At 42.2% G+C, this 27446-nt stretch overlaps 1 long non-coding RNA gene and 1 pseudogene across 2 annotated transcripts in view; both read left to right on the top strand.

Annotated features, from left to right (window-relative positions):
- Positions 1-27446, top strand: part of LOC309482478 (NLR family CARD domain-containing protein 3-like) — a 199886-nt pseudogene that overhangs the window by 105436 nt on the left and 67004 nt on the right. The window lies entirely within an intron of this gene.
- LOC309482584 lies at positions 24723-26989 on the top strand. Its single transcript, XR_014200320.1, has 2 exons — positions 24723-24871; positions 26337-26989. It is a non-coding gene; the product is annotated as an uncharacterized lncRNA (long non-coding RNA).

The raw sequence follows: 27446 nt of genomic DNA, 5'->3' as shown, positions 1-27446 counted from the left end.
AGCACTGATAATTTGCCTGAATCAGTATTTAAGCGAATATCGTTTATTATCTTTATGAGCGCTGTCTCTGTGCTGTGGTGCGGTCGGAAACCAGATTGAAAGTTGTCAAAGTATCCATTCGAGCTTAAGAATTTGTTCAGCTGATTGAAGACAACTTTTTCAATGATCTTACCTATGAAAGGAAGATTTGAGATCGGTCTATAGTTGCTTAATATGGTCTTATCCAGATTGCTCTTTTTCAGGAGGGGCTTGACAACTGCAGTTTTCAGGGAGTTTGGAAAACTCCCAGAGAGAAGTGAGGCATTTACCACTTCTAGAAGATCTGCTTCTAAACTGTTTAGCACAATTTTGAAGAAAGATGTGGGAAGTGTGTCAAGGGCGCATGTTGATGTTTTAAGGTGTTGTACGGTTTCTTCCAAAATTTTGCCATCAATTTCTTTGAAGTCAGACATAGTAGCTACTTTCTCAGGTGGTCTGATCTGTCTGACCCCAGTGCAACTCAAGGATGTGCTGATCACCTTTCTGATATTATTGATTTTCTCAGAGAAGAAAGAAGCAAACTCACTGCACTTGCTGTTTGAGAGCATTTCACTAGGAATCTGGCTTGGGGGGTTTGTCAGTCTCTCTACAGTAGCAAAAAGAGTGCGTGTGTTGTTTAAATTGCTGTTTATAATATTTGAGAAGAAAGTCTGTCTAGCTTTGCCTAGTTCCATATTGAAAGCATGAAGGCTGTCTTTGTAGATGTTATAATGGACTACAAGTTTTGTCTTCCGCCACATGCGCTCTGCTTTTCTGCATTGTCTTTTCATATGTTGCACTGCTGTTGAGTTTCTCCAAGGTGCTTTTTGTCTGCCACTCTTCTTCCTGACTTTAACAGGAGCAATATCATCAATTATATTTTTAACTTTTGAGTTAAAAGAATCAAGGAGAAAATCAACAGAGTCAGCAGATATGCTTGGTGTTAAGGAAATAGCCTTCATAAATAGTACACTAGTGTTCTCATTTAAGCATCTCTTCTTGACAGACACAGATCTAGCTTCAGTGGCAGGAGAGATCAATATATCAAAGAAAATACAGAAATGATCAGACAGTGCTACATCCTTAATAAAAATCGATGAAATGTTTAGACCCTTACTGATAAGTAAATCTAGAGTGTGTCCATGATTGTGTGTGGGTCCATGTACATGCTGAGTCAGATCAAAAGTTTTTAAAACAGTTTTGATTTCTTTGGCCATATTGTTTTCTGCATTATCTATGTGAATGTTAAAATCTCCAGCAATGCCAAAACAGTCAAACTCTGAGGTAATTGTTGATAACAGTTCTGTAAAGTCCTCAGCAAAGGTTGGAGAATATTTTGGAGGCCTGTAAATAATGATAAGTAAAATGCGAGGAGCACCTTTTAACACAGTACCCAGATATTCGAAAGACGGGTAATTCCCAAATGATATTTGCTTACATTGATAGATATCTTTAAAAAGAGCAGCTAGACCCCCACCTCTCTTACCAGCTCTGCAGACACTCATAAAAGTAAAGTTAGGAGGGCATGTTTCATTGAGGATTGTTGCACTGCAGTTGTCTTCTAGCCAGGTTTCAGTTAGAAACATAAAGTCCAGGTTGTTTGTGGTTATTAAGTCGTTGACTAGAAGTGATTTATTTTTAAGTGAGCGAATGTTTAAAAGTGCTAACTTAACAGTCTTACTTTTTGTCCCCACAGCAATCTTAGTTTGACATGTAGTAGGCACCAGATTAGTTGGGTTTGCTGTACGGCTATTGAAGGCCTTAGACTTTCTATCTTGTAATAGAACAGCAATAGAGAAAGATACAGGCACACTGGGTTCCCGCTTGTTCTGTAAACATTTGAGAAAGTTACTGTTATCATAACAGGAACCCAAAACACATCACTGAGAGCTGGTATCAGTTGTTTTTGGTTCACCTCGAGCAGATGGAGGAGGGTGTGGGCCCTGGCGTTTTGGCCGAAGAGGCCGAAGAGCTCTCACAGGAGGAGGGGGCGGGCGAGCTCGGCGCGCAGGCTTCGGTGTTTGAGGTGCCTGACGATTTTTGGTTGGTATCTGGGGGCTTGCAGCAAAAGAGTGGGATAGTCTGGTTCCAGCATGCACTAGTTGTTCCATTTTCTGTGAGAAGCACAGGAGTGGAGTCGCTGGCGAGAGTGAGAAAGTATCTGGTGAAAGGGGCTGTTGCTCAGGTGTTATAGGAGGCTGTGATATGCTGTCCTGGCTTCCCTGGCTGTTTTCCAGGAAGTCGTCCTTGGGTGCTGAATCTTGGAGCAGTTCTAATATGTCTGTCTGTGGTGAGCTCTGTGGGCATGGCTCAGCTGAGATTGTGTCCGTGAGCAGAGGTTGTTGTGGCTCAGTGGTGTTATCATTGTCCTTGTGTGATATGTCAACCGCATGTCCATCTTGTTGCTGAAGTGAAGTCCCGTGTTCATTCATACTGTTTCCAGGTGTGTGTGTGTCGTTCAGATTGACACACACTGCAGAAGGATGATTGAGGGAGAAGTCGATATTGTCCTTTAACACTCTTGAACCAAGTTTGTTTGGGTGATGGCCATCCCGATGAAATAGTTGTCTCTGACTCCAGAAAAGATTGAAGTTGTCAATGAAGTTTACTCCTTTTATATTGCAGGTTTTTTGCAGCCATGTATTAATCCCAAGCAGCCGTGAAAACCTGTTTGTTCCTCTTGCTGGGAGTGGTCCACTGATGAATGTTTGAACTTTCAGTCTTTTAAGTGTTTCAAAAAGTTCATTGAAATCCTTCTTAAGGAGTTCTGACTGCTCTTTATGAATATCATTCTTCCCCACATGAATTATGAGTCGATTTGCAGTCTTATGTTTCATTAGAATGTTCTGAAGTTCCCTGTTTATATCAGAAATTGTTGCTTGTGGAAGGCAGCATGTAGTTGTATCCCTGCTGCTAATGTTTCTGATTATGGAGTCCCCCACTATCAGAGTCCTGGGCTCGGCTGTGCTCTGAGCTGAGTGCCGCTGTCTGCTCGACCTTGAGCGCCAGTTAGCATCAGTGTTAGCTACTGGCCTATTCAGTCTGTGTTCGATCACATTCATCACGTTTGGGGATTCCTCATTTACATTCATTAGTACTTCAAATCTGTTCTCAAGATGTATAGGTGTTGGTGGGAGACCAGTGTTTGCCATCCTTGTCAGAGCTGTATCTGGGGTAGAGGATGCTACTGCGGTAATATGTGGGGCTCGTGACAATCTGATGTCTCGAGTGCCTTTGGGTCTCGCTCCCTGTTTGTGCCATCGATTTGTAAGTCGATCGGCTTGTTTCTCTACCTGTCGAGGAGCACTAGTTTCATGGGACTCACCGGCTATATGCTGAGGGTGTCCATGACGAAGCTCTGTTGTGTGTTCCGTCTGGTTTGGTGGTCCCGTAAATAACTTTGTTTCAAGAACTGCAATCCTTTGTAAAAGTCTGTGGCAGTTAGTGCAGCAAGTAGATTCCAGAAGAGGCATTTTCTCTCTTATCCTTGTAGGCAGTTGTGTTTTCCTTTCCCCGGAATGTAAGCTGGTCGGGTAGAAGAATTCTGCGTTTTTGTGATAATCCAAACTTTGTCGTTTGAGCACTGTGCTGATTTGCTGAAGTTAAAATTAGGTGATAAAAGGAGCTAAAATATAAAAATATAGAAGATAAAATATAAAAGCGATAGAGCAAAGCGCGGAGCAGTAAGCAAGAGCGTCCGAACGGTAGCTGAGCTGAGCAGGAAGTAATCCCGAATAAAACTATTCTGCAACGAAACAAACGTAATGGAGGTCTAGCTCTGCCAAATTTTCTTTTTTTATTACTGGTCCGCCAATATTTCTAAGATTTTCTTGTGGTGTAAAGCGCCGGAGGTCGACTGGTGAACTTTAGAAGCTGCTACTTGTCTTTCTTCTTCCCTTTCTGCACTTGTCTTTGCTCCTTTGTCTCTGCGTCCCTCTAGTTATACTAGAAATCCCATTGTGCTATCGACTTTAAAAATCTGGACACAATTTCGACAACATTTTCGGTTGGAGTCACTATCTGTCTTAAGTCCTATTTGCAATAATCACTTGTTTCTACCACCAGTTATTGATCGTACTTTTAAAAGATGGAAAGATAAGGGGATGGCCTGTTTTTCAGATCTTTTTATTTGATAATTCTTTTGCTACATTCACCAACCTTATTTCCAAATGTAACTTGCATACTACAGGCTTATTCAGGTATTTTCAACTTCCTCAATTTTGTTAAGACTAACTTCCCTAGTTTCCCTCAATTAACAGAAAAATCTCTGGTTGAGAACTTATTGTCAGCCTCTACAGGTGGTAGTCGTATATCCTCTGTCTACACCATGTTTCTTTCATCTAGTACGTCCTCTCTCTCCTGCCTGAAGATGACTTTGGAGAATGAGCTGCAAATCAAGTTATTGGAAGAGCTATGGTCTGAGGCCCTTGCTAGAGTTAATTCTACTTCTGTATGTGCTCGGCTAAGTCTCGTTCAGTTAAAAGTCTTTCATCGAACTCATCTGACCAAAGCTAGACTTCATAAATTGTTCCCAGAAACAGAGGACTCCTGTACCAGATGCTCCTCCTCTCCCGCTGATCACACCCATACATTCTTTGGCTGCCCAAAACTGGCCTCATTTTGGGCTTCTTTTTTTGACTTCATGTCTGGGGCTCTGCACGTTTCTTTATCGAGTCTCACTCGTCATCTATCGCGAGACAGAAAGCAGAGGTTATCGCATTTGCTTCTCTTATTGCTAGAAGGTTCATCTTGTTGCATTGGAAGTGTCCAACCTCTCCTCCAACTCCCTCTTGGTTAAAGGATCCTTTCACTTGATAAACTGAAATACTCTATTGGGGCTCAACCGATACATTTGATAAAACTTGGAACCCTATTTTAAATCTTTATGACTCTGTATCCTCACTAGATTCTGACTAATTATATATATATATATATATTAGTGGTGGGCCGTTAACGGCGTTATCGTGCTGCGTTAACGCGAGACTCTTATCGGGCGATAAAAAAAATATCGCCGTTAATCTATTCTCCAAGTTGGGTTGGGAGATGGCTCTATACTACACAAGCTATGATGACGCAATCTACCCGCGGCCGCGAGGTACACCCGGCTGCAACGCATCATATTCGTCGTCATCTTAAGTAAACACGGCTGAAAGTGAAAGCTGGTGAAAAAGATCGGTGCAACATCCATTATTTGGACTTGGTTCGGATTTAAGCCGTCCGACGAGCAGCAGCAAACTATATACAGAGTGTGTGGGGTAACAGTTCGGTAGGTTAACACACGACTAATCCGTTCTACCATCTCAAATTCAAAACGAAACACAGGGCTTGAATTTCGGCGCGGGATTGCGGGTATTGCGCATAATTTTATTCATTCCCGCAGGTCTCCCACTTATAATGCGGGAAATTCCCACATTGATTCCCTTTAGCATGTAGGTTGTATTATAATAATAATAATAAGTTTTATTTGTATTGCACTTTACACGTGAAGAACACATCTCAAAGTGCTACAGGTGCACAGGTAAAAACACTGAACATAAAAACAGTCAAAAACAGCAAGAAACTAAATTATATTAAGAAAATGCAATACAAAATAAGTGAGTCTTTAAATTATTTTTAAAAACCTCAATAGATTGTGGCGCCCTTAGGTGGTTGGGGAGGGTATTCCACAGACGAGGCGCAGCCACCTGGAAGGCCCTATCTCCCGTAGTGCGGAGTTTGGAATTGGGGACCTGGAGTTGGTGGCTATCAGAGGAACGGAGATGTCGGGTTGGGTTTTGCCTATTAATGAGGTCTTTGAGGTACACTGGTGCGCTACCGTAGACACACTGATAGGTCAGGAGACAGATCTTATACTCAATCCTGAACCTAACAGGAAGCCAGTGAAGTTTATGTAGGATGGGTGTGATGTGCTCAGATTTACGCACCCTCATCAGGACCCTTGCAGCGCAATTTTGAATGTACTGCAGTCTCTGCAGGCTACTGCCAGGGATCCCGATGAGGAGTGCATTGCAGTAGTCGAGCCTGGAGGAGACAAAGGCATGAACCAGCTTCTCTGAATCGGAAAGGGAGAGGGAGGGGCGGAGTTTAGAGATGTTCCGGAGATGAAAGAATGCAGTCTTACAGATAAGTTGGATGTGGGAGTTAAATGATAGGTGGGGGTCAAATCGAACCCCCAGGTTTGTAATAGAGGATGTGAGAGAAATGTCATGGCCAGCAAATGAATAAACGGTCAGGGTGGAGGATCGGAGTTGGTGTGGGGTCCCAATGAGGAGACCTTCAGTTTTAAAGCTGTTTAGCTGAAGGAAGTTGTCAGTCATCCATGACTTTGTCTCCTCCAGGCAGGCAGTTAGAGTGTGGAGTGATGATGCAGGGGATGTGGGGTCCAACCTGACATAGAGCTGAGTATCATCAGCATAGCAGTGGAAAGCAACTCCATGCCTGCTTATGATGTGGCCCAGGGGGAGCATATAAATGGAGAAAAGGGTGGGGCCGAGGACCGAACCCTGAGGCACTCCACATGTGACTGTGTGGGGCCTCGACCTGGCTCCCCCCAGGGCCACATACTCAACTCTATCAGTCAGGTAGGACTGAAACCACTGAAGTGCTGTATGTGAGATGCCGATGAAGTGTTGCAGACGGTGGAGGAGGATGGCATGGTCAACAGTGTCGAAGGCAGCTGAGATGTCCAAGAGCAGGAGGAGGGATGGAGAGCCCTGGTCAGCGGCCACAAGCAGATCGTTTGTGACCCTGACCAGGGCTGTCTCTGTACTATGGGCGCAGCGGAAACCAGACTGGAATTTTTCATAGAGACTATGTGAGTGAAGGTGATTGTGGATTTGGGTGACAATGACTTTTTCAATGACTTTGGAGAGAAATGGGAGGTTAGAAATGGGCCGGTAATTTGATAAAACATCTGGATCGAGGGAGGGTTTCTTAAGTCGAGGATTGATAAGGGCAGTTTTTAAAGAGATTGGAAGATGGCCAGATTGCAGGGAAGAGTTTATAATGGTGGTGATGAGAGGGCTTAGGAAAGTCATATTTGATTTGATCAAAGCAGTGGGAAGGGGGTCCAGTGAGCACGTTGAGGGTCTCATGCTATGTATGAGAGTCTCAACCTGTCTGTGTGTGGGGAGAATGAAATCAGAGAATGTTGGTACTGAGGTTAGGGGGATGGATGGAATGACATTGCTGGGTGTTAGGTTAGAACGGATGGTAATTATTTTTGTGGTGAAAGAATCAAGGAATTTATTGCACTGATCGTCTGTACTGTTTTTTTGCCTCAAGATCGGTGGACTGAGAAGATGATTTATTGTTTTAAAGAGCTGTTTTGAATTTCCTGGATTATTGTTAATGATGTTAGAATAATATTGTGACCGTGCCTGACTGAGTAATTTGGAATATGATCTTTGGTGCTCTCTATAAGCAGTTTTATGGACAGTCAGCCCAGAGGCAACGTAACGCCTCTCAAGGACCCTCCCAGCCGCCTTCTGTCTACGCAGCGCACCAGTGTACCACGGGGCAGAGCGTATAAATGTTACAGTCCGTGTCTTGAGGGGTGCATGGGCATCAAGTATCTCTTGCAATCCGGTATTGTAATGATCGACAAGTGCGTCAGGAGAAGAGTGATTGGCGGATATGGCCAGGTTTTGTAGGTCGTAAGACAGATGTTCAGGGTTAATTTCTTTTGTTTTGCGAAAGCAGATTTTATGTTTAGGCTTATTGAGTGAAGTCAGGAATGAAAAGTCTAATGATATGGCATTATGATCAGATATTCCTAAATCATGTACATGAACATTGATAACAGGAAAATTTGTTATAATAAGGTCCAGTGTGTTCCCTTTTGTATGGGTAGGGACTGTCACGAGTTGTCTGAGATTGATTGTATCAAGAAGTTGTAATAGTTCTGTGGTATATTGACTAGTGGGAGAATTAACATGGATATTAAAGTCTCCAAGAATTGCCACATTGTTTGATGTGGTGCACACTGACAGGAGTAGCTCAGTTAATTCTGAAATGAAACGTGGGTGTGGTTTAGGTGGCCGGTATATGAGGATGGTTGTAAGTGGGATGGATTTTTCGCACGTAAAAGCCAAGCATTCAAATGATGACAGCTTTGGCAATGTCACAGGGGACAGGTGCAAATCAGAGCGATGAATAACCGCCAAACCCCCTCCACGTCCTTTACCCCTGGCTTTTTCCAGATATGTATAGCCAGAAGGGCACGCTTCATTTAGTGCAGAATACACTTCTGATTTGTGCCAGGTCTCAGTGAGACACATAAAATCAATCTTCTGATCAAATATATAGTTGTGGATAAAAGATGACTTATTGGTAAGTGATTGGCAGTTTAACAGTTCCATTTTAATCATTGAAGATGGAATCCACTTTACCAGAGAGCGCAGCACAGAATGGTCCACTCCACGTTTCCCCGGGCGCGCAGTGCGGGGTTCCTCCAGCAGGGGGCCTGGGTGTGGTCGGTTATGGTTTTTTAGACCTAAACCATGAGCGCTCTGATGACGCATCCGATGACGTTGTTGGTGTGCGCCGCTAGAAGCAGTGCACAGGCTTGGAATTGAGCTCTCGGAGATGCTCTCGGAGTAAACAAAACGCCGCCGCGACCCTCTATGGACGTAGCGGGGTCGGCGAAGAATGCCCAATTGCTTGAGAGCAAAGATGTTTGATGGGGCAAGACGAGTGTTAAGTTCCAAGATTTGGTTCGGCAGGTACCGGAGCATGGTGGATGGAAGAGTCGCTGTCATGCTACAGTTAGCAGCTGTCCATGGATCCGGCAAACGTGAATGAATGATGGCTATGCACACCAGGACAAGTGGCAGTGCCCGTAGTAACCCAGGGGACAAGTGTGGCATACGTTGGAGGTGAGGGGAGCCCATGCGGACTATAGAAGATTTGGTTTCAGGACAGTATCTGTTGGTAGCAGCCGGTTAGCCTAGCCACGGACCAATGCAGCTCAATAGGCGAGAAAACTTCAGCCAGCTACTATACTATGAACTGTCCGAGGGTCCACGCCATCAATATGTTCGATTTACTGAAACCAATCCGACTGACAAGATCCCCAGCTATATCACAAGGTGATGAACAGCTCCAGATCACTCACCACTCTAGCAGTAAGGGCAGCTCCAGGTAAGAAGTGTCAGAGCCTAGATGTTTTTAATATCCAAACAAAGCTGGACAAAGCTCAATGTCTGTTATCAGTAGAACAGATAAGTTTCACAGAATAGTCATAGCAGTTTTAGCAGGCTGAGAAGCGGCGAACACACGACGCCAGCGTCCTCTCACACCCGCACCTCATTAGTAAATGAATCCACACAGATTATAAAATCAAATTTTAAAACTGTCTGCGAGACGCAATTTCTCAAACAGCTTGAGTGATTCTGCGGTGCCGCGTCTTCTATCTCTCGTCTCTCAAAATGGGTTGAACAGCACAAGGCAATCGTTAAGCACTGCAGGAGGCGATAATACACTCTCGCGTCTCGGGAGTCGGGATAGACGGAATTGTCACTTGCATAATCGGGCCAGCATTGCATCATGAGTAACTAAAGTTTACCATTTGCACGTCTTTTTAAGTCTTACCAGTTTAAGCATTCACGCGATGTTAAACATCTCTTGTCTGAGAGATGTTTTTTTCTCTCTGCACACATACATAGAGTAAAGCCGCCTCACACACAGCTCGCGGGTAACAAAAGTTATTTTTCGTGGATTATATCGCTTTAACAGTCAAAAACATGCGAAAATGATGTCAATTTCGGTCTTGGTGAGTATCCTCTAAACACAGTCGGTTATAAATAAGCATAAATCGCACGTGACGGTATAATGAACACAGGATCCGTGCACTAGCTCTTAAAGGGACAGCAGCCATATGTGTCTGTCTGTCATTAATTTTGGTTGTCAAAACAACAAAACATAGCTTTCATTTTAAGTAATCAGGATTAATAGCCTATGTATTTAATTTAGTCAGGACTAAAATACTACCCAGTGTTATTTTTCATTTGATTACTTTATTCAGTCTCTGTAGTATTTCTGAATACTAGTGTTAGACCTAAGCAAAAACTTTTCTCTTTATTTCTCTTTATTGGGATCTCTATTCTATTGTATTTATTTGTGCTACTTTTTTCAATTTAATTCAAATATTGAGGAATCAAGCTTCCTTGTGTTGTGTAAATTCTTAAGAACAAAATTACCCCATTGTAAAAATGCAATGAGTGAGCATACATTTAGGCGAGATACATGTAATAAAAAAAATAAAAAGTCTAAACTCCCCCCTCAAATTAAAAATCCCCCCCCATAAGAATCACCTAAGGGGGGATTTCCCCCCCATTTTCCAAAACGAAATTCAGGCCCTGAAACATATCACTGAATACCAGCGCGCGCGTATTATTCCCAATATATCTTAGTGGTGTAGCACATAATCTCTGTCTGCGCCCGATTTTAAGAATCGTTGTTGTGTTTCTTTTTAACTGAAAAGACATCAGTTAGACAATATTCTAATTTTAAATTTGGGGTTTCATAAGCTCCAAGCCATAATAAACATTAAACCTACTTAAGTCTCTGCAGCTAGCGTACTTAAATTTTATTTATCTGCAAAATTATGTTGTATACTTACAGTTTTGTACAATATATGTTCTCAAAACTACATACACCCTTTAAAAAAAAAAAAAAGTTGTTTAGCAGGGTCTGTGTAACCTGTTCTGAAATGGTTTTATTATAATATATATCGTTATCGCAAGAGGCTGCGATGTATATCACAATATAGATTTTAGGCCATATCGCCCATCCCTAATTGATAGCCTATAGTAGTTGATAATAACATAGGCCTACCTAATGTTGTCTACGGACGGTAACAGTAGTAACCTTTTACAGTCTATGAGTAGAACAGCTTTCTCAAGCAGTTTGTGATGCATTTTGGAAACAGGAGATGAGCCCCTGGTCTAATGCGCCACCTGGCTTGAGAAACCCGTTCTCAAACACTTACTTTTATAGTCATTATTTGGGTAGCACACATATTCTGAATGCCTTCGGCAGAATTCAAATGAGCCATTTTAATCTAGATTAATCTAGATTAATTTCAAAATTAATCTAGATTAATCTAGATTAAAAAAATTAATCTATGCCCACCTCTAATATATATATATATATTATGGGTGTGCAAGCATGCTTTTTTCGTGATCAGGCGTATGTGTACATATGCTTTGGGTATATGTTTGTATGTATATGTGTGGAAGCATATGTCCATACTATTTTCAATTAACGTTTTTTCATCTACTTTTCATACAATTGACTACACTGTTTTTTTTTGGGGGTGGTGGTTACTTTGTTGTTGCTGTGGTTCTTTTTTCTTTTCTTTTTTTTCTTTCCTCATTCAGTTATATGTGTGTCAGAAAGGAATGTGTAAAAAGATAAAAGCGCAGAAAATACTTGTCTCTTTAATGATTTAAAATACTGTAAAGTTACTATGCAGTATAATTGATTACGGTAGTTTTTATTTTATTTGTATATTCACATATATACTGTAATGGAATTTTTTTAATTTAGCCAGCTTAAACCATATATGGTGTTAAAGAAACTGCAAGTTGCATATCATCTTCTCCCTCACAGCTGAAGAACGAGTTTAAAATAACTTTTGCAGAAAGAACAGTTTGTTCTTTCTAAAAACAGATGAGCTTGCTTGAACTAAGGGCAAAATATATATTTAGTAGTTTTTAAAATGACATGTGTGTGTGTGTGTGTGTGTGTGTGTGTGTGTGTGTGTGTGTGTGTGTGTGTGCTCGTATAACAAAAGGGTGTTAGAATATGTGTGACAATGGAAATAGAGATAACAGTGTACATGGGCTTATATATCAGAAAACACAAGCTCTAGTACGGGGAGATAAGAAAGGGAGGGGTAGAAATGGTGAGTTCCCTTTCAAGGGAACTCGAGCTGCGTCGAGACGCGGTGGGAACGCCCTGCGTGATTGCGTCGTGAAGCACGTGTATAATCAGTCCAATGGAAAGACGAGACGTCATAGGCGGGTGACGTCATCGACCAGGAAACTATAAGGCAGCCCCGCTGACACAGATCGCGTTAGCTTCTGTGCCTTCAGCAAGCGATCTGTGTATTCTGTCATATTTATTGTTGTCTGTCAAGTTGCAATATATATATATTATGGCAAAAGAGAGCAAGCAAGCGTTGTGTTGTTCCCTGCCCACGTTATATCACGGGTGGGGACACACACTTCAGCTTTGTGTTGCTTGTTTGGGAGTGGAGCATGCCAACAGTCAGTTCTCGAGGGGGCTGACTGTGAGTATAGCGAGAAGCTGTCCGTGAGGACGCTCCGCTCCCGCCGGCCGTTCTTCGAGGAGGACGGTTCGGTGCGCGCTCCCCGAGGCGCAGGTCCCGCTGCTGCCGAGGCACGGCGTCGACGCGCATCTTGGGGATCGCGAATGGATCGAACAGCGGGGTTTGAGACGGGCCCCGCCCTATCTCTGCCTTCACGTTTTAGATCCAGTGCCTTATCTCGGGGAAAAGCACGCTCTACGGTTTCTCCTCCCCGGGATGAGGCACTCATGCTGCGATTTCCAGTTCTGAGGAATTGGTATCGTTAGTGTTTTTGTTAAGAGAACAAAACAATTAAAAATATAAAGAATAAAGCAGATGTTTATGAGTTTTCAATAAATAAATAAATAAGTCAGCTCATAACTCTGTTGAATAAAGAGGAGAAAAAGAAAATAAACTTTTAAAAGGAGGTTTTATATAGTGCTGTTGCTAAGTTAAATATTACTGGCCAGCCGGTTATTATGAGAGTGAAAATATAAGGAAAACTCTATATCTCAGCCTCCTCGTCAGGGAATGCCGTTTTTTTCCACTATCTCCATACTGAGGTGTCGAGATCGTGGAATAAACCGGTTTCTATTTATGTGTTTAATCCCCAAACTTCTACTATAGTAATGTTATGGGTATTAAGTATCATGGTATGACAGTGCCTCGAGTTTAAGAGACGCTTGTGAGCTATCTCTCTCCCGAGTCGGCGTCATCATAACCCCGATGTTACCCACCAGCCATCATAAAAATAGATGAATATAATTTTTTTTAAAAGGCAGCGCTGGTGGGTAAAGTATATAAGGACATGGATGAATGTGAGGATGTCAGCACTGACGCTATTCGAGAATTGCGTCGCGCAACAGATAACTATACCGGGGAGGGACGGTTTCGAGAAATCGTTTCTCCTCTGCATCCTCTGGGGGGCGACTCTCTGAGGAGGGTCGCAGCGCTGCCAGTTCGGTTGTTTTCCTGCTGGTGGCCACAGAGTGAGATATATATATATATAGTTTTCTGATGTAAAGAAAAATAAAGATAAAATATGTCTTTTCTTCTGGACGCTCTGCTTTCAATAAAACGAAGGATAAATTATTCAGCGGCGTTACAGAGGTTTCTTCCTCACCGATCTAATGTTCCTGAGACTGCTGGGCGGGAGCAGTCTCAGCCTACTAAAGCTCCTCGCAGCATAAATAAAATGCAGCAAAACAGAGCGTCGCCATTCAGGCTCATCCACAATCGAGGGGGACCTGGGTGGCGGTCGCAGTCTAGCCAGTTAGAGATATGCAAGATCTGAGGACTGTTTTATCTCTAAAATAGCTTGGATGAAGAAGCCCTGACACCGAGGCTGCAGGCTTCTGAAGGTGGTCCCCTCCGGGGTAGGGACGGTTTTGAGAAATCGTTTCTCCTCGGTGCCCTCAGGGGTGCGACTCTCTGAGGAGGGTCGCAACGCTGCCAGTTCGGTTTTTCTGCCGGTTCGCCGTTTCAGGACACCGAGGTGTCAGCGTCCCCAAACGATCCTCCGAGGAGGGTCGTAGAGCAGTCATTTCGGTTTCCCTGCCGGTTCGCCGTTTCAGGGCGCCGAGGTGCCTGCTTTTTTCCAGCGATCCTCCGAGGAGGGTCGTAGGAACAAAGCTAGTTAGAGGTAGGCAAGATCTGAGGACTGTCGTTATCTCTATTAAAACTTAGACAAGAAGTCCTGACGCTGAGGCTATCAGGCTTCTGAAGGTTCCTCCGGGGCAGGGACGGTTTTGAGAAATCGTTTCTCCTCGGCACCCTCTGGGGTGCGACTCTCTGAGGAGGGTCACAGCGCTGCCAGTTCGGTTGTTCCCTGCCGGTTCTCCGTTCAGGGCACCGAGGTGTCAGCGTCCCCATACGATCCTCCAAGGAGGGGCGTAGAACTGTCAGTTCGGTTGTTCCCTGCCGGTTCGCCGCTTCAGGGCACCAAAGTGACTGTTCAACCAAATCCAGCAGGCTCTGGTTATGGAGCAGGAAGTACTGATACTTCTGCAAAAGGAGCTATAGAAGGGGTTCCTCCTCCCAGCAGACAGTCAGGGTTTTACAGCCGTTACTTCATTGTTCCGAAAGAGGCTGAGGGGTTGCGTCCTATCCTAGACCTGCGTCAATTAAACAGCAGGTTTCAGAATCTCAAGTTCAAAGTATGCTTACGCTAATATGATTGTGTAACAGATTCAGTCCGAGGACTGGTTTGTCACAATAGACTTGAAGGACGCGTACTTCCATGTATCTATCCATCCTCATCACAGGAAGTTCCGGAGGTTTGCTTTCGGGGGCGAAGCATACCAGTATTGGGTTCTTCCTTTCGGCCTAGGTTTATCACCCCGCATCTTTACAAAATGCGTGGATGCAGCTCTGGCTCCTCTGAGACTCCAGGGCATTCGCGTATTAAATTATCCAGACAATTGGTTGATTTTAGCTCAGTCCGAGCAGTTGGCAGTTCGGCATCGAGATGTCGTTCTGTCTCACATAAAGAGGTTGGGCATGTGGCTCAACGCCAAGAAGAGTGTGCTCCTCCCAGCTCAGAGGACCACTTTTCTGGGTGTTTTATGGGATTCAACAATAATGCAAGCACGTCTGTCTCCTGCACGTATTTCTGCGATTCTCACAGCCGTAAAGGGGGTAAAACTAGGCCAGTCACTCACTGTGAAACAGTTTCAGAGACTGTTGGGGCTCATGGCAGCTGTGTCCTACGTAATCACTTTTGGCCTTTTGTACATGAGACCTTTGCAGTGGTGGCTCAGGATCAAGGGGTTTTCTCCGAGGGGAAATCCATTTTGCACGATCAAGGTCACGCGGCGATGCCTTCGTGCCTTGGTCATGTGGAAGAAACCTTGGTTCCTCGCCCAGGGCCCAGTGCTGGGGGCTTCTTGTCGACGCGTAACTCTTTCGACGGATGCTTCCCTCACGGGATGGGGGGCGGTCATGAGTGGTCGCTCGGCGAAAGGTCTTTTGCAGGACCATCAACGTTCTTGGCACATAAATCGGCTAGAAATGATGGAGGTATTTCGAGCTCTCAAAGACTTCCTGCCAGACCTGAGAGGTCACCATGTGCTTGTCCTTCCGGACAACACACTGATGGTCTCGTATATCAGAGCTTCAGTCTTAGAGAAATCCCCACTGAGTTCCACTACAGCTTGACAGACATCAGTGTGATAAACAGCTTTCATTTCATTTACAGTATATGGAGCCACAACACAGTCAACCAGGAGATGTGCCGAAACGTAATACATTTACATTTACATTTACATTTAGTCATTTAGCAGACGCTTTTATCCAAAGCGACTTACAAATTAGGACTAATTTAAGCGAGTCATCATAAAGAGGCAAAAAACAACAACAACACAAGAAGTGCTCAAAATACGAAGTTCAGGTATTATTCAGAGTAGCATAAGCCTGATAAGTGATGTTTCAAAGGGAAAAACATCGTTTTTAATTTATTTTTTTTTATTTTTTTTTTATATTAGGTTAAGTGCTCACGGAAGAGATGGGTTTTTAGCTGTCTTTTGAATGTTGTCAGGGATTCTGCATTCCGGATGAGGGTGGGGAGAGCGTTCCACCAGCATGGAACTGTGAATGAGAATGTTCTGGAAAGTGATTTTGTGGCTTTCTGCGATGGAACCACGAGACGTCGCTCGTTGACCGATCGTATGTGTCTGGTAGGGATGTAGACTCGTAGGAGTGAGTGAAAGTAGGAGGGAGCTGAGCCTGTGATGGATCTGTAAGCAAGTGTCAATGCCTTGAACTTGATGCAAGCAGCGAGAGGTAGCCAGTGTAGAGAGATGAACAGAGGAGTGACGTGGGCCCTTTTGGGCTCGTTGAAGACAAGACGAGCTGCAGCATTCTGGATCATCTGTAGGGGTTTGATTGCACATGCTGGAAGTCCAGCCAGAAGGGCATTGCAGTAGTCAAGTCTAGAGATGACCAGGGCCTGGACGAGAAGTTGTGTTGCATGCTCAGTTGGGAAAGGCCGGATCTTCCTGATGTTGTGCAGTGCAAACCTGCAAGATCGAGCTGTCTTTGAAATGTGGTCTGTGAAGGTCAGCTGGTCATCAAACGTTACTCCAAGATTTCTGACCGACCTTGATGGGGTGATTAATGATGATTCTAGCTGGATGGTGAAGTCGTGCTGAAGACGGGAGGACGAGAAGCTCAGTCTTTGCCAGGTTGAGCTGCAGGTGATGTTCCTTCATCCATGTCGAGATGTCCGCCAGACAGCTTGAGATCCGTGCAGCTACTGTGGGATCATTTGGTTGAAATGAGAGGAAGAGCTGCGTGTCATCAGCATAGCAGTGGTAGGAAAAACCGTGTGCCTGTATGATGTGTCCCAGTGATGTGGTGTAGATGGAGAAGAGGAGGGGAGGGGACCAAGAACTGAACCCTGGGGAACCCCTGTGGTCAGCTGATGTGCCCTGGATACCTCGCCTCTCCATGCGACCTTGAAGGACCTACCTGTGAGATAGGACTCAAACCAGTGGAGTGAAGTTCCTGTGATGCCCAGTGATGAGAGGGTGGACAGAAGGATCTGATGATTCACAGTGTCGAAGGCAGCAGACAGATCCAGGAGAATGAGGACTGAAGATTTGGAAGCAGCTTTTGCGATCCGTAGGGCTTCTGTGACTGACAGTAATGCAGTCTCAGTTGAATGCCCTTTCTTGAAGCCGGATTGGTTGACATCCAGCTGGTTGTTTTGAGACAAGAAGGATGTTACTTGGTTGAAAACAGCTCTTTCAAGTGTCTTCGCAATGAATGGTAGGAGAGAGATAGGTCTGTAATTCTCTACAAATGATGTGTTTAGTGTTGGTTTTTTGAGCAGTGGGGTAACCCGAGCCTGCTTGAATGTTGTAGGGAAAGTGCCAGTATGGAGGGAAGAGTTGATGATGTGTGTGAGTGATGGTAGAATTGTGGGAGAGATGGCTTGTAGAAGGTGTGAGGGGATGGGGTCAAGTGGGCAGGTGGTAGGGTGACTGGAGAGGAGAAGTGTAGATACTTCTTCCTCGGTTAGCGAAGAAAAGGAGGACAGAGGGATATTGGCTGTGGAAGGGGTCGGTCTGGGTTCCTGTGTGTGTGGAGCTGAGAACTGACCGTTGATAGCTGTTGTTTTGTTGGTGAAGAAGTTCGCAAAATCGTCAGCAGTTAAGGAGGGTGCGGGTGGTGGTGGAGGTGGACAGAGGAGAGTGTTGAATGTCTTGAAGAGGAATCGTGTGTTGGAGGAGCTGTTGATCTTGTTGTGGAAGTATGAAGATTTTGCTGCATGAACATCAACAGAAAAGGAAGAGAGGAGAGATTGATACATATTCAGGTCAGATGCGTCTTTTGATTTGTGCCATTTCCTCTCCGCTGCCCTGAGATCGGTCCGGTGTTCCCGAAGAACCTCAGATAACCAGGGATTAGAGGGAGTAGCGCGTGCTGGCCTGGAGGAGAGAGGGCAGATAATGTCTAGAGAAGAGGTTAGAGTGGAGCATAAGGTGTCCGTTGCGGTATTCACATCCAGAGATGCGAATTGTGAGGGTGGGGGAAGAGAAGATGACACGGCAGAGGAAAGATGGGAGGGGGAAAGTGAGCGCAGGTTTCGTCTGAAAGTGACTGGTGGTGGGGGTGGTGGTGCAGGGGTAGAGAGTAGTAGACTGAAAGTAATGAGGAAATGATCTGAGACATGGAGAGGTGTCACCAGGATGTTTTCTGTGGTGCAGTTGCGTGTGTAAACCAGGTCCAGTTGGTTGCCTGATTTGTGAGTACCTGTGGTGATGAGTCGTTTGAGATCGAAAGAGGCTAGGAGAGAGGTGAAGTCTGTTGCATGTGGCTTTTCGAGATGAATGTTGAAGTCACCGAAGACTAGAAGTGGGGTGCCGTCCTCAGGGAAAGTGGACAGCAGCACATCCAGCTCATCTACAAAGTTACCCAGCTGACCTGGGGGGCGATAAATGACTACAATATGGATTTTAATGGGAGTTGTAAGTGTAATAGCATGATATTCAAATGAGTTGTTGTTGCATAGTGAAGAGAGCGCGGAGTATTTGCAATTGTTAGAAACGAGAAGCCCTGTACCCCCACTTCTCCCAGACTGGCGAGGGGAGTGGGAGAAGGAGAAATTGCTAGAGAGAGCAGCAGGGGTTGCTGAGTCTTCTGGACGAATCCAGGTCTCAGTCAGCCCCAAGATACTAAGAGTAGAATGAGATGCAAAGGCTGGAATGAAGTCAGCTTTATTGACTGCTGACTGACAATTCCATAGACCCACGGAAAGAGAGAGAGGAGTATGTGAGGATGTGGGGATGGGACGCAGATTGGCAGTATTGCGCTGCCTATTGTGCGTGATGAAAGGACGTTGCCGAGAGATAACAGGAATGTATTGAAAGCACATGTTGATTAAGGTGAACAATAAGGTAAGTAGAGGGAAGAGAAAGGGAAGAGGAGAGACTTAAGTGCCTTTCTGGTGTCCTTGCTCGGTGGAGTCGCACAGGTAGAGTCGCTGGTCTTTTCCCGAGTCGGTCTTCACACGAGGAGGCTGAACACGAGAGCTGAATGCTTCCGCTGACGCTTCCGCGACAGCGCGCAAATTACACAGATTTACAGATAATGCTTTCACCGCAGGAGTGAGTAATACCTGTAAATGAGAATGAAACTATGTGAGGGTACATGTTTGAGTACACTGTCCCTTTAAACTAAAGTCTAGGATCCTGATCTCCTCGATCCATGTTACAAAGCTAAAACTGCTCTCATTTTATGAATTTTAATGCGTTCTTCAAAAGCTGAACATTGTATTTCTCTGGATGATCCAGGGTTGATCAGCCTCAGCTTGGTTCTCCAGGGTGAGAATATAGAAAGAAGTGAAGAAGACAGCCAGGGCAGATGTGAAGTCATCCTGAGGTGAACTGACGGGATGACCACCTTTACTTCTACGCAGAGCATCCATGTTTTCCATGTCAGGATGGAATCTCCTAAAAAACAAATGTGAAAGCTTGACCTTATAGGGCCGAATGATCTCTTACAGCCAAATCAGAAACTGTTGTAGTAAATCCACTGGTATAAGTATGAACACTGAATGCCAGCCTCACCCAGCATGATGACTCTTGGTGTAGTGAAGAGCCAGCTGAGCTTCAGCATCTGCATGGGTACTGGTGTCCTGATGCAGAAGAGCAGACAGAAGGAGTGCTAATGTGGGAGACCGTAATACATCTTTATACATCTGAACATATATATTCATCAGCCATTATATGAATCCAGTAAAATGATTACATCAGCAAGAAGGAAAATGGCATCATCTTTCTCTCTAAAGAAGGTCATCATCAGCAATATGACAGCGATTGTGGAGTCCATGTTTTTCTTCTTGGAGACGTTCAATTTCGGCAAGAACTTGCGCCCATTTCTGGCTAGCGAAGCTTTTGGGAAACGCAGCCCTGATTGGTTCAGCATCGGCCTGTCATTATTTTATTATATTTCAGCAGAAACACACATCACTAGACAGGTAATGTTTATTACGGCTGAAGTGTTAGATGTCACTTTTGTTACGTGATGAAATGTTATGTATATTTAACAAGTAAAGTGTTCATCATAATGTGCTTTATATGACAGCACAAGTAATGTGAGAGAGATATGAGCTCTGCTGTTGTTCATAAACACCACTGATGTTGTACATTGAGGACGTTGTGACGTCGCTGGAAACAGAGTCATCAGTGTCCCGATGTGTCGTGAGCTTTACTGTCCTTACTGTCCTTACCATGTTCACCATACACTGATTCACCAGCTAGGAAGCTCTGGAGCGGATTGAGACGCATCCTAAGCTTTTCCACACTTTGAATCAACTGAATCAACCTATTCACTAAATGATTCAGTGTTTGGAAGCGCTTGAGACTCAAACACACACTGGCAACTCCTGCTGGTCAAACAGTGTAAATACAGCACAAACTGACCCGAACACACAGAACAACACCTTTACAAACACATTACAGATGTTGTGTTGAACATCTAATTTAATAAATGAAATTAACAAATCATCTAATACCATTAAATATGAAGTGTCTGTATAATATCTGTTATTTTATTAAATCATAGGGTTTTTATGCTATATGGGGAGGCTGCAGACCTGGAGCCGGTAGATCTACGCCCCTAGCAGTTTTACGCCCCTGGCAGTTTTACGCCCCTGCTGTTCCTGATGCGTCCAGTAGGGGGATATGCTGCGAAATAACACCATTAAATCGATGCTCAAAACTTACACAATAATAACCGTCCAGTTCATAGATTTTGCCCGAATTTGTGGTTTTTGTTAATTTAAATATTAAACGTTTTAGTATAAATCTGCACTGCACTATGGATTAAAATATCTCTAGATATTAGGTTGGGCTTCACTCAGCCTATACAGAAGACTATTTGTTTTCATGAATTAAAAAATAACACACATAGTTGGATCAGATGACAAGTAATGATATATGACCTACTATAGAATAGTTAATTGAATATTGAATACATTAATATTGAATAAATAGTAATAATAATAATACTAATTAATAATAATAGAATATTCACTGTATGTTTTTATACAGGAGACTGAGTGAAATATGTTGTTGTGAATTTATATAAAGTTACAATTAGATATTAAACATATTTAGCCCATTAGACATACAGCACCGTGTAATCATATGGATCCTGGATTAAATATCTGCTGTACTATTCACTTAGTCATCATACAGCTACAAAACAGTGTCCTTCATAGCATTTTATGAACACAAACACAATTTATCCCTTTTCTAAAATTCCAAGGGCCATTTATAAGAAAGAGACAATATTTTTGTTCACAAAAACATTATTTATCAACACCATTTATGAATTATGATGACTCCCCTATGGCTTGCCACTCTGCTTTAACTGTTTTTCTATCCTCCTGTCAAAGTGCTTCTGCTCACTGATAAAAAATTTTAATTAAATTAAACAAACAAATGTAAAAAGGACATCCATGGTGAATTTTATTTTGTCAAATTCAAAAGCAGCAGGACTCACTGTTAAATTTTGTATAAAATTCCTGAATCCTTAATTTTTTATCACAGTTGCTTTTGTACATTTCATCATTATTCATTATATCAATTCATTTTTTCCTTCATTAGTGAAATTCTAAATACACCTCCGCAATTCATCAATTCAGGACACATTTACAAAATAAAATGCATAGAAATGTATTGAAAACATGCTTAACAGTTTATGACAACTAGTCAGCCATTTTGCATTTAATGACTTATGCAAGGAACTAATGCCTAGATGTTTTGAGGAGTATGACAATTCAACAGAGAAATAGCATAATAGGCCTATATTTTGATCAACATGACATAAAGAGTTGATAATGTAGGAAACAGCAGACAGTTGTACATTATGAATTGCATGAATGTACCAAAGCATTTGCAATTTGTATATAATGAGAAATTGCTTTTATGATGTGCACAAGTGAAAGATGATGTGATTTCAGGTGTGATCTGAGAAATGCACCAAAGCAACTGAGATAAACTATAATACTTATTGGAGACCCTGCAGAATCACTGACCCCATGAGTCACAGACCACATAAAAGAAAGTGTTACGAGAACACAAACTGCCTTTTTAATTTGCATTTCATGTGTGTATTTCATTAAAAAAAGCTAAACTTTAAAAAAATATAAAAAGGACATCCATGGTGAATTTGATCTAGTCACAGTGTGTGTGTGTGTGTGTTGCCCAGAATTTATGTCAGATGAGTGTGGATTGCATCAATTTGCTCCTGATCTTCAAAGTACAATGGCACAGGTACTTGTTGGTGGAACACTTTTGGAAAAAGTGTCAAGACACTTTGATTTCTTTTGGCCACTGATGATGGACTGTGCAGAGAAAATGTAAAAAATGACATTAAAAACATGTCCTTGTATGTCTCTGTAAGTCATTTATTTACTAGAGAAGCTATTGGTTTGGAATGCAGTTAAAAAAGAGATGGGTGTTTATAGTTTATAAAAGTTTCGAGAGAGAGAGAGAGAGAGAGAGAGAGAGCGAGAGAGAGAGCGAGAGAGAGAGAGCGAGAGAGATTTCCATAGCTAAAGCAAACACACACCTTTATGGGATGCATCATGCAAGTTACTTGGCAAAGACAGAGTATGATAAATCCCACTTTAAGTGCACACAGCCTACATTTTAATCCAGATCAGTACGCTATTTTAAGAAAAATTTATATTTAGATATAAATGAGATAGTTAGATCATCTCATTTTATAAGAAACAACTCAAACCAGAAAGGAGTAAAGGAGTCTTACCAGAAGAGGCAAGATAAAGACGGGCAACAAAAGAAAATTCAAAAGAAAATTAATTTTGAAAGTGAGTAGAGAAGACTAGGGGCAGCTAAACTTACACGTGGTAAGCTATAACTTATAAATTTAAGCCAGACAGAACATCAACCTGACCGTCCAGAACTTTTTGTCTCTCGAAATAAATGATAGACCTATCCATTGATATAAATAAATGAATTGATATCTACCTAGCTCTATCAAGCTATTCGTTTATAAATAATAAATGTTGCATCATTGCTAAACAACAATAACTTTAGCGGATTATTTATTATACCTCAATCAATTCGTGTCAATGTACAGCCTCCCCCTACTGGACGCATCAGGAACAGCAGGGGCGTAAAACTGCTTGGGGCGTAAAACTGCTTGGGGCGTAGATCTACCGGCTCCAGGTCTGCAGCCTCCCCTTATGCGCAGCTTGGTTAATCAGGCCAATAAGAGACTATTCAATAAAATTCTTACCTTTTTATTACAAATATGGCATTACAATTATTATTATTATATTTACAAATTTATAAAAATTTAAAACACATATAGAAACTGGTTCATGGGTTGATAAATGTAACATATGTTAGTGATGGCCTTTATTTTTAAGTTAAATATTTTTGATTATTTTCTGTAAATTATTGTTCTTTCAATTTATACTTACAAAATGTGTGAAATATGTCAATAACTTGCTGTTGGATTCAGTAATTCTGAAGAAAATTATATATTAAATTAATATGTAAAATGATTATTAAAATGTCTCATTTAAAAGTAAATAAATATAGACTTGGTTCAAGCCCGTAGGCAGGGGTTCGATCGAACCCCCCATCACTGCCAAAGGTCCAGAATTTAAGTAGTTTTTTGCAACAAAAAAAAATTGTTTATGTGATTATTGTCATCATTGTTTTAATCAATGCTTGTGACAAATTTTGTGGGTTGCTGTTTCAAATTAATATGATATATTGTAGCTGGACGTGTGTGTGTGTGCCGCGCGTGCAGTTCAGAGAGAGTTCTCGCAATAACCCCTCCCCCCCACCGCGCGTGCAGTTCAGAGAGAGTTCTCGCAATAACCCCTCCCCCCCACCGCGCGTGCAGTTCAGAGAGAGTTCTCGCAATAACCCCTCCCCCCCATCATTCAGAGGCGATGCTTCTTCACCGTTGCTTTGAAAAGTGTATTGCGAGAACTCTCTCTGAACTGCACGCGAATTTCTCTCTCTGAATTTCTATATTTTATCCACTCAATAGTCTACAATATAATAGCCATATAAACGTAGCGTAATTATAATAATAAAACAGTGGGATATTCAGTGATATTGGCTGTGCAATATCGACTTTTGTGATTGGCCAATACCGGCAGACTGGAGCCAATGGAAATGCTTCTCCTTCGGTGCGGTCTTATTAGGCTTGTTTGAGATGCGCCTTGCCTCGCCTGAAATGTATGCGAGAGTAGGAGCGGCTGCAGTGAGAGGAGGAGTGAAAAAAGCGCAGGCAAGCCGGACAGTTCTCTCTTCTCGTAGTGAATCTGACACCTGCGAGATCAAAGATGGATATCGCGGGATTCATGCTCGTGCAGTGTTGCTAATAAACTGGATGTAATTCAAGTTCTGTTGCTTTTATATGAAAATAAATAAAATGAACAAGACACCCAAAGTACTTGTTATTTAATTCCATTCCAAATACATGTTTATCAATATTTTTTTCTTTAATACAGACATATGTGTTTTTATTTATTTTATTTTTTTATAAAAATTAAATTGCATAACCCAAAGAGATCGCACTGTCAGATAGTTTGGGAATATTCACACATAACATATACATAAAACATGATATTGGAGTTTTAAAATCAAACATTTTAAAAGAGAACAATACATCACTGTTGTTTAAACCAATGAGCATTAAGCTGTGTCGTCAGCAAGTCGTTTCCCATCATGCTTTTGATCAGCGCAGTCAGTGAAGAGCAACTGCGCTCGACTGCAGAATCCGACACGCGCGGCTTGCGCTCGCGAGAGATTTTTGACATACGTCAGCATGACATCAGAGCCAGGCGGTCCGCACTCGGACACATTACTAACCAGCATGCATCTCGTGTTGATCACCGGTGATCGGTTCTGTGCAGATTTTGCTCATCTCAAACAAGCCTATTCCTCTGAGAACTTCAAAGCAGACCGCTTGAGGTAAATTATCTGGACTGATTAGTATATTAATTGATTTACGATGCCTAGTATGTGAGAGTGTTATGTCTGTAGCGTTAATAGGCTTGTTTGAGATGAGCAAAATCTGCACAGAACCGATCACCGGTGATCAGCGCGAGATGCATGCCGGTTAGAATTGTGTCCGAGTGCGGTCCGCCTTGCTCTGATGTCATGCTGACGTATGTCAAAAATCTCTCGCGAGCGCAAGGCGCGCGTGTCGGATTCTGCAGTCGAGCGCAGTTGCTCTTCACTGACTGCGCTGATCAAAAGGTGTGTTGGACATCGCCTGCGGCTGGATGTAACCGATCGGCGAGAGTAGCCGCGTGCAGGCGGGGAGGAGCTGCAAACGGAGACGTGAAGTCGGACACTTTCTGGTTCCCGTAGTGACCGCTCACGTGGTGTTTGCATACTTTACCACAGCTGCAGTGAAATAAATGCAATATTTGCCAAATAATACACAGATGTTTCAGAGACATTTTCATTCAATACTTTATGTACTGCTTCATACAGCGTCTTTTTTGAACAAGAATAAAGTTCAACATAAGCAACTATCAATGAAGTGGAGTCTACGTTTTTTAAGCAGTTTTAATTTGATAAACATGACACAATATTACATGACAACGACATGAAAAGAGTGTTCACTGTTATAATAAACTGATTTGAGAGCTTTAGAGGAACTAAAGGTGTTCGAATAAACACGAAACACACGTGATCGTTGTCATGCGGTGAATCCGGCCAATCGTGGGACAGCTGTGTCGTCATCAGCCCTCCTGCAGCCCAGTGCAGCCGCTCTTGAGAAGCTGCGCTGGCTGAGTTCTCCGGCTACTCTCGAATCGCTCTCGCGGTACTTTGATGGCATACGTCACAGTCACGTGGCGTCGGCGCTGTATCAAGTCGGACAAAATTTCTAACCGGCATGCACTGCTTTAAGTCAGCCGCCGATCGGTCTGCGCAGAGCTGCATGAAGTCGAACAAGCCTAAAAGCACGATGGGAAACGACTTGCTGACGACACAGCTTAATGCTCATTGGTTTAAACAACTGTGATGTATTGTTCTCTTTTAAAATGTTTGATTTTAAAACTCTGATATCATGTTTTATGTACGTTATGTGTGAATATTCCCAAACTATCTCCATGGGTTATGCAATGTAATTTTTATAAAAAATAAAATAAAAAAAAAAGAAAGAAAGAAAGAAAGAAAACACATGTCTGTATTAAAGAACAAAAGACTGATAAACATGTATTTGGAATGGAATTAAATAAGTAGGCTACTTTGGGTGTCTTGTTCATTATATTTATTTTCATATAAAAGCAACAGAACTTAAATTCCATCCAGTTTATTAGCAACACTGTGCACGAGCGTGAATCCCGCGATATCCATCTTTGATCTCGCAATGGTCAGATCCACTGCGTGAAGAGAGATCTGTCCGGCTTGCCTGCACTTTTTTCACTCCTCCTCTCACTGCAGCCGCTCCTACTCTCGCATACATTTCAGGCGAGGCAAGGCGCATCTCAAACAAGCCTAATGATCCGTTCTGAGCTCATGGTTAGCTTAAAGGTGCTTGCTGGTGATGCTGAGTGTTTTTTATGCGTGTCATGTTATTCTTTATTTATTAACTGTTATGAGTTTATTTTGCACCGATTCACTGATAGTGTGAGGATGTTTGACGTCACGAGTATGTACTAGTTGAGTGAAGTTGGATGTACACTACCGTTCAAAAGTTTGGGGTCAGTAAGATTTTTTAATGTTTTTAAAAGAAGTATCTTCTGCTCACCAAGGCTGCATTTATTTGATTAAAAACAATAATAATAATACAAAAAACAGTATTATTGTGAATTATTATGACAATTTAAAATGACTGTTTTCTATTTTAATATATTTTAAACTGTAATTTATTCCTGTGATCAAAGTTGAATTTTCAGCATCATTACTCCAGTCTTCAGTGTCACATGATCCTTCACAAATCATTCTAATATGAGGATTTGATGCTCAAAAAACATTCATTATTATTGTCAATGTTAAAAACAGTCGTGTACAAATTTTCTTCAAAGTTCTTTGATGAATAGAAAGTTCAAAAGAACAGCATTTGTTTAAAATAGAATATTTTATATCATTATAAATGTCTTTACTGTAACTTTTGATCAGTTTAACTCATCCTTGATGAATAAAAGTATTGATTTATTTGAGCTCTTTCCCCCAAAAATAAAATTCTTACTGACCCCAAACTTTTGAACAGTAGTGTTTAATGTTACAAAAGCTTTAGATTTCAGATAAATGCTGTTCTTTTGAACTTTCTATTCATCATAGCATCATGAAATAAAAATGTAAATAACTTTTTTCAACATTGATGATAATAATAATGAATGTTTCTTGATCATCAAATCATCATATTAGAGTGATTTCTGAAGGATCATGTGACACTGAAGACTGGAGTAATGATGATGAACATTCAGCTTTGATCACAGGAATAAATCACACTTTACTATATATTCACATAGAAAACAGATGATTTAAATTGGAATAATATTTCACAATATTACTGTTTTTGTTTGTATTTTTAATCAAATAAATGCAGCCTTGGTGAGCAGAAGAGACTTCTTTTAAAAAACATAAAAAATCTTACCGATCTA

Source organism: Leuciscus leuciscus (genome assembly GCF_965113295.1).
Source record: "Leuciscus leuciscus genome assembly, chromosome: 19".
Lineage (NCBI taxonomy): Eukaryota > Metazoa > Chordata > Actinopteri > Cypriniformes > Leuciscidae > Leuciscus > Leuciscus leuciscus.
Note: the sequence above shows the minus strand (reverse complement) of the source record. Positions and strands in the feature narration are given on the sequence as shown.